The following is a 10,077-nucleotide window of genomic DNA, read 5'->3' on the forward strand; positions in this document are numbered from 1 at the left end:
TGTTCAGGGATAAAAGTTTCTCATGCCAATATAACCAGTTTTGTGTAACGTACCAAGACGCATAAAACGTTCCAGTGCAGAGTCCTAAACGCTGCACATGAACGAATCGAGCACACACATTTATTCCATGCTTTTTAGAAATTTCATGTAACCCCGGAGCTGCGTGTTCAGAAGTTCTGGCCGAAAGCACCGATTGTCCGTTTCGAAGACATTCTCGATGTGTTATCGTAGAGCGATAATGTGTGTCCGTCCATTACCCTTTCTTCGTGCCATCAGGCACAGTGCAGGAAACATTGGGATCAGAATCTAAGGCAGAAGGAGAACAGACATACACTTATCAACAGTAACCCATAGCTTGCATAATAATTGTACTAAAATGCAGTGGGGTTTAGCTATGATCGCAGTAACTTGTTTAATTTAGTGGATAATACTAACGATAACACAGCTATTGAAGTACCTGATTGCAAGCGCCAGTGGAGTTAACGTCACATGTTTATGCTAGCTCGTATTATATCTTTAGGCCTCGTGATCCTTTATATCCGTGTTTCACAATGCCTTTTGGCGCTGCACTGTCCAATTACTGAGCGTGGATTGTAGGAACTCGGCTTCGCTTATTTAATGTTGCGCGCAACTTTATGAGGGCTTGTGTTGGCTTGTGTTCAAGTTTGGCTGAATATATGAAGCCATGGTGACGAAAGCAGATAGCGCATATAATTGAGTGGCAGATGAATAACGTTTTTTTTTTACTACAAACGTGGCGACATAGATCAGAAAGCAACTGTCGAACTTCGTTAGATATTATCACAGTTTGTGAATCTGTGTTTGACATTGCTCAACTTCTTCCCACAACCGTACTTCCATCCATTACTAAATTGGGAGATCGCAGTGGTAAGATATTTTGGTTTGGCTTGGATCTTCTAGAGCAATTAACTGATACTATGCGACCTTGTTCATGTATCAGCTATATAAATTCATGCAATTCTTTTAGGAGATATCGGTATTCTCATCAATGTATATGATTCAGTTTATTGAATAGGTCTGGTGTAGGACCACTGGCGAACTTACCACTGCATCTCCTTATGCATTGCTCACAAGTGTCGAACCGATTAGGCACAAGTCCACAGTAGCCATGCTTAAATTCACGGCATATGTTGTTCTTGTAATCAAAGTACCATCGCTGCGTTCGGCCATAGCACTTCTCACCATATTACCTCCGGCTGCAAACATTCTTCCGCAACTTGTTTCTGGCTGAGAAAAAAAGCAACAGTTATACGCAAAATATTCTGCACTTAATGCCTTACAACGAACCATCGTGTGATGATGCCGCAGAAAAGTGGAAGCCGCGTAAAAGTCGAAAAGCGGCAATGCTTTCTCATCATCGATAATGTTAAATTCTATAAGAACCTTGAGTTTACGAATGGTCTGAAGTGAGATGGGGACGAAGACAAGGTGACATCAGCAAACCTCGCGTCAAGCCTTGCTTCGATAGCATTCGTTGTTACATAGAATAGACATGTTTTTTTTTTAAGCAGGACGCCGTCTCAGGTGATCATGGAGGGGACCTCGCGTGTGGCGTTGAGCCCAGCGCTTCGTGCATCGGCACCTACGCTTCGGTGTCTAGATTGGTGCGCCTTCTTGGGCATCTCTCAAACCTGTTTATTCTGCAACAGTGAAGCCATCAACTCGGACAGTCACTTCAGTGTCGTGAGAGACTAAAGATTCCAAAGGAAACAACACTGGACCAGTAAGGACGAGAGAGCCACTCCCCTTCAGATGACTACCGCTGACTTAAGCAATTGTAATCCGGGCATGTCAAATATTTTGAATTTCATACGAAGGCGGATTCTTAATGGTTACCTCCAGTGAGTGGTCCCTCAATGAATAAATTATACCCAGTTCAGTACTATAGTAACGATTTGCATCGCGATGCAAGTCACCCTTAAAGAACAGAAAACCATCTGCGCACTCGGGTGTCTGGAAGTTCGGGCGATTTCTTTTTTTTTTCATGGTCATTGACATCAGCAACAAGAAATTGGAGGAGATGGCTTAAAAAGCAAGGTTCATTGATTCACATCGCCTTTGGCCACTCAATAAGCATTAAGCTACTTCTTTGAGGGAGACACCATACCTTCTCACGTTATGGTGGGCAATGTAAGACATCGGGTACGCCCTGTTGTGGCCTCACCGCTGCAGTGTCACAAGTACTTAAAGTTGGACCATGGTATTTGAAACTGCACTGGCAAGACGACACGTATTCACTGTACAGGCAGCCATGATCAAACTTTAAGAGCGTTTGAGACAACGAAACTGTCGAATTGCAATGACAACTATAAAAGAAACATTAAGTATTGTTCAGAGATAGCAAAGCGCATTACAGTTCTGCAAGACAGTAGCATGAACATTTCATGCAGAAGGAGATGGTAACGTCCGTAGCGGAGAAAGCGATCTTGTGGTAAACGAATGCACGAGCGGAATCAGAACCCGATGGCTCCGGTCACACCGGTGCAGGTGTTGTCCTCGATGACTTCATATTAACGCCCTAGCCTCTACTGCCAAGACAAATAAAAAACTTTAAAATGTGTGTATTTTTTCATACCTTCATAAATACGCCAGTTACTTCAAAATATTGTCACGTGGTAGTGACGGCTGAGGACACAGCAAAAAAATAAAAACTGTGAATTGGGAAACTAACTTTATTGGGCAAACCTGCGCCCCCCCCTAAAAAAAAAAAACAGGCTACACTGAATGCTCAACGAAAGCGGCGAACACAGTCGGAGATTGTCGAAAATCTGATCAGCGGGTCAAGTGCGGCGACTTTTATACATTTGGGGTCGACCATTCCCGTATAATCATTGGGAGCCGCGTGTCATCCACTATGTTCTAGAGTATACGCGTCGCGCATAGATGCAGTCAGATTACACAACGCTCGGTAAGAGACATCGGATGGAACCATCGATAACATTCCAGAAACTTTCGACACAGACAGGCGCGTCTTGCGCTGTGCGATAACATTTGTTCGGCGGTGAAACGCGGTCGACCGATAAAGATAAACATGTACCTGTGTCAGTATATGATACCAGGAATGCGTATTGCATTTTAATTGTCTTGTTCAGCAAAGAAAGTAAATGTCATTGAGTATTACTTATTTGTCAAAATTGCAAGAAACTGCACGTACTATTCACGCGTACGTAAATTGCACAAACTTTGCGGCGAGGTAACTCGCCATGGCCACCAGTGAACGCTCATTGTGATGAGAAGTTACCTCGTCATCGGCACTTAAGGGGCAAAGCTAATGCGTGAAATGAACACCAAAAGTCTGAACAGGAATGCATGGCCACTGTTACCACTGCGGGCTTCCGAATATCCCGAAATACAACACGATGACTTCGACACTACCCCGCTGGGATCGCTCGTTAAGGCAATCCTGCAATAAAAAAATTATTGAAGGTCAGTCGCAGTTCGTGGCTCGGTCTAATACACAAGTGGCGAGAACAGCTGTGGAAGTCATGCCAAAGGCGGTCTTCTGGCTAGACTACAATGAGTAAAACCCTCTCCGCCACGATGGATGCACCGAACAGCGTCCAGGTGTCTGTTGTGCGGAAACAGTAGACAGTGCAGCACCTGTCATGATCAACTACATCATACCATCTTTGTCTTGTTATTCTGCCCTTGTCATTCTGACAAGCCCCTTGCTCAACGTGGAGTTGCAGGCTAGAGGCACGTCTCTCTCTCCGGTGGCCTGTGTACATTTCTTAGAGTAACTTTACTCTCTCTGACGTAAACCAAACAAAATAAATTGTTTCTATGTGTAGCCGAACAACTCACTGGTTTTATTGGAGGCCACGTTGCTTGTATTCAACCTTTCTGGTTACCATACAATAACGAGAGGATAATATGTATCTTATATCTTATTTTTATACTGTTGTCCTGCTTTTCATTCACTACTCTCCATAAAAATCATGATTTAGTGCTTTGCGCGCTCTGCACTTCACGTCATAATAAGCGCAGCTGTATCCGCAAGTTCCTTTAAGACCAGAGGAGCTGGTTGGATGAGTTGGTGCATATTAGCAAACAGTTTTATAACTGCGCTAACAAACTACCGCAAAGAGCACACACGCACACAGGCGCAGCCTATGCCAGTAAAAGCCGCAAAGATAAAGAAGAAGGCTGTTTCCACGTGCAGAGAGATTCAACTGCACAACCTCGCTACTCAATCAAACAAAGCAAAGGGGATGGCTTGGGGCGTGTTTCTTAAAGGCGCACAAGGAGGAAATCTCCTTCCGGTCTTTCGTGAGTCAAACACGAACCTGGCAGAACGACGTAAGCAGGTTTTTGCGGAAGTGTTGTCGCATCAAAAAGTGAGCGACCCGTTTGAAACAAAGAAAAAAAACTCTGAAGCTCTTACTAAGTTTATACTGACGAACGACAACACTGGTCATGCTTTTTCCTTTGACATAGGTGGATTGTTTTATTCTATCCCCACTTTTCATTGCTTACGGCTGTTCGAAAATGTATTGAAGTTAACCGCGAAGTGTCCTTTCAGAAAACTGCCGGGTTGAGTGTTAATAGGCTTTCAGCGTTGCTTGAGTTTCACTTTAACTGTACCTTCGTCGAGCTTGAAGAATAAGTTTACGTGCAGAAACAGGCCATATGCATAGGTTCCTCTGTTGCTCCTATGTTGTGCAATATTTTCTCATCGGAATTTTACAGAGCGGTGAACGAAGGGATCGACCGTGACCAGATTGCTACGGTGTTTTTTATGTTTACGATTTTCTTGTACTTTTAAAAAATCTTGCCAGTTCACTTGTAAACAAAATTACTCACTTTGGGTTGTATCTTGCCACACGACAGTAATCTTCATCAGTCTTGTCCGTATTTCCTTTCTTTATCGCTGCGAGCCCGGTACTTACAAGTCACGAATGACACGGGCGTTATCAGCACGGCAGAGCGTTTTCGACAGGAATGAAGCTATCGCAGCGTTTTCAAGAAAGGAAACGCAAGCAAGACAGACGACGATTATTGTTGTGTGTCAAGATACTACCCAAAGGGCCTTGACACAGAATAACCGAGTTGAGTGTTCTACGTATGACGACACCAATATAAGAGTGCTCCACGTATGACGACAACATCGCAGGTGTAATACAGAAATTTGAGGGCGTTGGCAAAGGGTTGACTTTTACTCATGAACAGAGGATATTGGGATCCAGTGTTTACACAACGCTATAGCCTTCATTTACAATTATGTGTGCTGGGGCTATAAGCGAAGATTATAGTCCCAGCACCCATTGTTTCACTACGATTCGGCTGATTTGAAAACGGTGAAGTGAGCAATAGTCACCCAGTATACCAAATTAGCCTTAAAGAAGTCATGCACACATACAATAGAGGGAAGCTTTGACAAACAGATTGTAAGTTTAGAAGCTGGTTTCCTGCAATCAGTCATTTTTTCAGTATCAGAAGCAGTGCCTAAGAAGATGAAAACGGAAAACGATACTAGTGAAGCTACAACGGAACGCAAAGATAAAAAACGTAATGTTCTCCCTGATATTCACAAGACTTCCGACAATTTAAAAAAGCTTGTGAAACGATTTGGAGTTTAGGTGACGTTTTCGGCTCCTGACAAGCTTGATGGATTATGCTCGCGCATAGGAAGAAGCATGAATAGGTCCCAAGGGTGTGGAACAAAGCAAACGAATTCCTGCATGAATTGCAGTTTTGGGGTTGTCTACCAGATTTTTCTATTGTGTGGCAAAATCTACGTATGCCAAACAGGAAGGTGCCTGAATGTGGGCTTGCCTTAGCCCCTTAGTCATAGTGGCCGATAGCGAATAGGAAGGAGACCGCGCATTGAAGGCTAGTAAGCAGCGAAATTCGCCTCCGCTGCTGCTCGTGTTCAAAAACGTGCTTGATGACATCATTGAGCACTTCATTCGATTAGAAATGTTTATTTGTAAATTATAAATTCAAATGCTATTCGTAAACATTTGAAAGGTAAATTATGAATTTTTATTTATAGTCTCGGTAAAATGCTTTACGATGATGTGAATAATAATTAAAGTTCAGCGCTACATTCAAATCGCAATACTGTTGTTACGAAAGCACTAATGCCATTGTCTCATGCGCCTATTGTTCGATCTTTATGTTCCGTCTTTATATACCCCCGTTATGACGCTATATCTTTGGAGGTTCATCTCGCTGCAAGTACTTGCCATGGCGACCCCCTTATTTGTCTACATTCTAAATACTTGAGCTCCGCATCATTGTTGAAGCCATTCTTATGCTATTAAAAGTAAGTAGCTAACTCTTACAACCACCTCAAAGCGAAAATGAGCGCGTCAGCAACTGTCTCTCAAACAGGATACCATGTCAACCAGCTTCGCCGGGGCAAAAAAAAATGAAAAGAGAGATAAAAGAAAGCAAAAGTGAGTGGTCGACACTCCGCAAGACATCACCCAGTCCCATGTAGATTACGAGCGTTACAGTCGAGGGTATCATTCCGTGGCTCACAAGAATTTTAGCACGGCTTTGTGAGCCTCATATAAAGTTAAATCACTTTATTTTAGAAACAAGTTCTCGTTAAGCACAGTTAGAGCAAGACGAAGCTGCTGGAGCAAGACGAAGCTGCTCAGCCACGCGTTGCTACAACTGTTCAATGCTTGTTTTTATAGCGTCTGTGGATGTAGAACATTGGCGTTTGTCATCCTGCCTAATTGATGCCGAAATCTCCTCGTTCTCACGTGTTTGTTAAGGCACTGAGAAAAGATCCTGGAGGTTGTAATATATGTTGGACATATTCTACAATGTTAACGTTTTCAACATAGAGTCGAATGTTTTGCAATATTCTAAATTATATAGCAACATTTGTTAAGTGTATGCATTTTATAAATTTTTGGAATTTACAAGAAGAATTTATGTAATTACGTAGGCAATACCACTGGCACCAGCCTTCTGAGGAAAATCGGTTTTTGTTTTCACCACAACCTGAGTAGTAAAACATCTTACAATTTTCTATCCCCGGGTCATAGTACCAAGATGCAATACGCCCTTTGCAGGTCCCATATGATGGAGGTTGAAGACAGTACTCAGATTTCCATCTTGCAGCTGCAGAAAAAAGAACATACTTCCACAGCTTAAGTGTTAAAATGTCTGTGAGCTGAAGCATTTTGTGTTTCATTTACAGATAATTTTCCAATTTAGTCAGTGGGAGATGTACCTCCAACATTCACCTGTTTACATGTTAGCAGACTTTCATCGCCCCATAAAGCAGTATTTACAGAGCTGTACGAAACTTGCAAGAATTTTATAACTGCAAACGGATTACTGTAGTTGGCATATGCCTTAATTACAGAATCTAAGTAGGTCGTTCCTACGCCTTGTACAATACACCCCTGAGCCTGAACAGATGAAATAGTTTGAGCTGTACTTTCTGCAAACTTGGCCAGAAAATAAAATGCCGTTTACCCTGTAAATTTCCCCTGAAACCACTCATGTATGCAGTGCAAAACGCACTACGCTAAATCAACGCGCATATTATTCGTTTTTGAGGCTCTTATCAAAAGGCTGGCTCCAGCCGTGAGATTCTCACGCAAGACGCATTTCTTGATAGACCGAATCAGCGCGTATTTGAAGAAGCAGATTGGGTCATGCGTCAAACATTTCTCCCTACTTTCTAGCAACTCGACGCCTAAATTCGAGTCCATGTCTCTATAAAGTGTCATAATTTTCTCACTCCAACGCCAGTGATCCCACTTCTAACTCGCTTGCCTTTCCAAAGTTCTCGCGAATATTCCGAGAATCAAACCGCAAAGACACTGTCAGCATAGCAATCATTGAGAACTTTCGTAGCGTAAATTACAAATATTATTGATCTTATGCATGTTTCAAAACTTACCTACATAACAAAAATCTGCACAGAAACGACTGCATTCTGCTTGAAACTATTTATATTTTCTACAGGAAGTATATAATGAATATGTAATGCACAGTATTTATCATGCAGTACCTTAGTCGCTTTGCTACTATAGGAAGACAACGCTAAAATCTGCTGACACGTACTTGTAGCTACAGTGATCCATTCATTAATGAATTTGTGATCCATTCTAATTGACATTTATGTCTGCACTAAAGTATTTTCATTACATGCGAGGTGCGAAAATAAGGAACTAATGACAGAAGTATACTTCCAGGTCATTTTTGTGAGACAAAATAAAACCCATGTGCTGTCCACGCCACAACACAATAGGTTACCAAGTTTCAGAAAACTACCACGTTTCAGAAAACTGCCATTGGTGCGCGGACATTTGCGCTGCATAGTGCTTTTTCGGCCACATCTCCTTAATCCCAAGACCTGATGAATATTTGTAATATGCCTGGGCGGCTTAATAAATTTCAAAGCCACAGGAAAGGGTGGAAATAGCAAACTGTTTGCACCGGCGATCTATCAGGTGGGAACTAGTGAGCCGTGCAGATCACATATGCTTGGTCCAATTCTCTCGCTGAAGTCTATCGCTTACAATGTATTATCAGTGCCACGCACATAAATAGTACTAATATATCGCACATGAAAATTTATTGCTCAAGAACACAAAGCTAAGGTACTTTACGCCATAACAGAAGTCTGAGCAATTGGCCCGCATGGAGCCTTATATTTTTCGCAGCTCCCTGTTCAGTCCACGAAGCCGTTGTACACTAAAGAATCCGGCACAATCTTCAAACACTAAACTTTATATTAGCTCTAAACCACTTAAGCTTACTATGCTGCTGTTTGTGTTTCACCAAAATACGGACCCCAGTGGCGTAGCAACAGGGGGGGCCGGGGGGCCGTGGGCCCCGGGTGCAAGGGGCCAGTGAGGGAGGGGGGGTGTCATATACGTCTGAAGACACCCCTCTTTCCGCCGGCTACACCCGGGGAGGGGGGTGACAGAAGACCTATGGGCCCCGGGTGCCAGACGACCTAGCTACGCCACTGACTGACCCCCTGGATACTAGCATTCCAGCTTCTTCTTTAAAGCTCAAAATTAATGTAATGTGGCTGTCCTTTGGCGTCGCTCCTCACATTTCACTATCCGTGTGGAAATAAGGTTCCATAACACACAGCTGCGCAGCTTTACTAATTTGAAATGGGAAACTGAACTAACTCTGTCAAGTGCGCAAGTAGTGTAAATTTTTCGTTATTTTCAAAGTGCCACAGAGAAGTAGGCCGGGTTGCTCAGTTTAGCAAATCGTAGACAAGGTAACAAAACAATTCTATTCAATATATTTCTACTTTCGTACTTGAATGTTAGTTCAAGCGACACTCTCCTTGTGCGACTCTGGCCATTGGTGGGACTGTCATGGCAATCGGTGAGAATAGCATGGCTCATGGCCACAAATAATAAGTGTCGAACAAAACGAATCCTTCGTCTGTGCCAGCGTGTATTCTAAAAAGGATCACTTTTGAAAAACGGGATCCGTCATCTGCGTGTTATCGTCTATGGATACAGGAGGTGTAACGACAACTAATATTAATAATTATATGTAGATGAACGTGTTTTACAACACTGCATCAATATTTGGTTTTTAACACATTCGTTCTCAGCAGAATAAAAAATAAACGAAAATTGATATTATAGAACAGACTGTGCACACCCAGGAGAGAGTTGGCGAAAAGCTGTACCTACCATTCACATCATTTCTGATGACAAGAAGCAAAAGCACACATTTGAGTGCAGCCATATTACCAGAGCTTCCACGAACGTACACAAGCGTTACTCAGGCAACCATGAGCGTTTCTACAGCTTGATATTATTGAAATAAAGGTTGTGCGTCTGCTGACTCAGCCATTATTTGCATGTTCCATTGCGGAAAAATACTGCACGTTTGGCGGCGAACCATAGGGGCTGAGCCTGCAATTGTTACAGTCGAGAGTGATGTATGGATTGCCAGGCACATGCTTGGTTTTTGCTTGTTTTAATTTTTTTCGCGCAGCTTCGGTCCCTGTTGCGACTTGCAAGGATTTCTGTGTTCCTCTGGAAAAAGAGGCACCGAAATTCATCGGCTACAATCCGCGCTGCGTTTGCAGTGCCAGCGAAGCGGTTT

At 42.8% G+C, this 10,077-nt stretch overlaps 1 long non-coding RNA gene across 1 annotated transcript; it reads right to left on the reverse strand.

Annotated features, from left to right (window-relative positions):
- On the reverse strand, positions 1-9,840 carry LOC135920996 (uncharacterized). Its single transcript, XR_010570403.1, has 4 exons — positions 9,660-9,840; positions 6,922-7,101; positions 1,066-1,248; positions 1-306 (listed from the first exon to the last, which is right to left on the reverse strand). It is a non-coding gene; the product is annotated as an uncharacterized lncRNA (long non-coding RNA).
- Positions 9,841-10,077: the final 237 nt, after the last annotated feature.

Source organism: Dermacentor albipictus, chromosome 7 (genome assembly GCF_038994185.2).
Source record: "Dermacentor albipictus isolate Rhodes 1998 colony chromosome 7, USDA_Dalb.pri_finalv2, whole genome shotgun sequence".
Taxonomy (NCBI): domain Eukaryota; kingdom Metazoa; phylum Arthropoda; class Arachnida; order Ixodida; family Ixodidae; genus Dermacentor; species Dermacentor albipictus.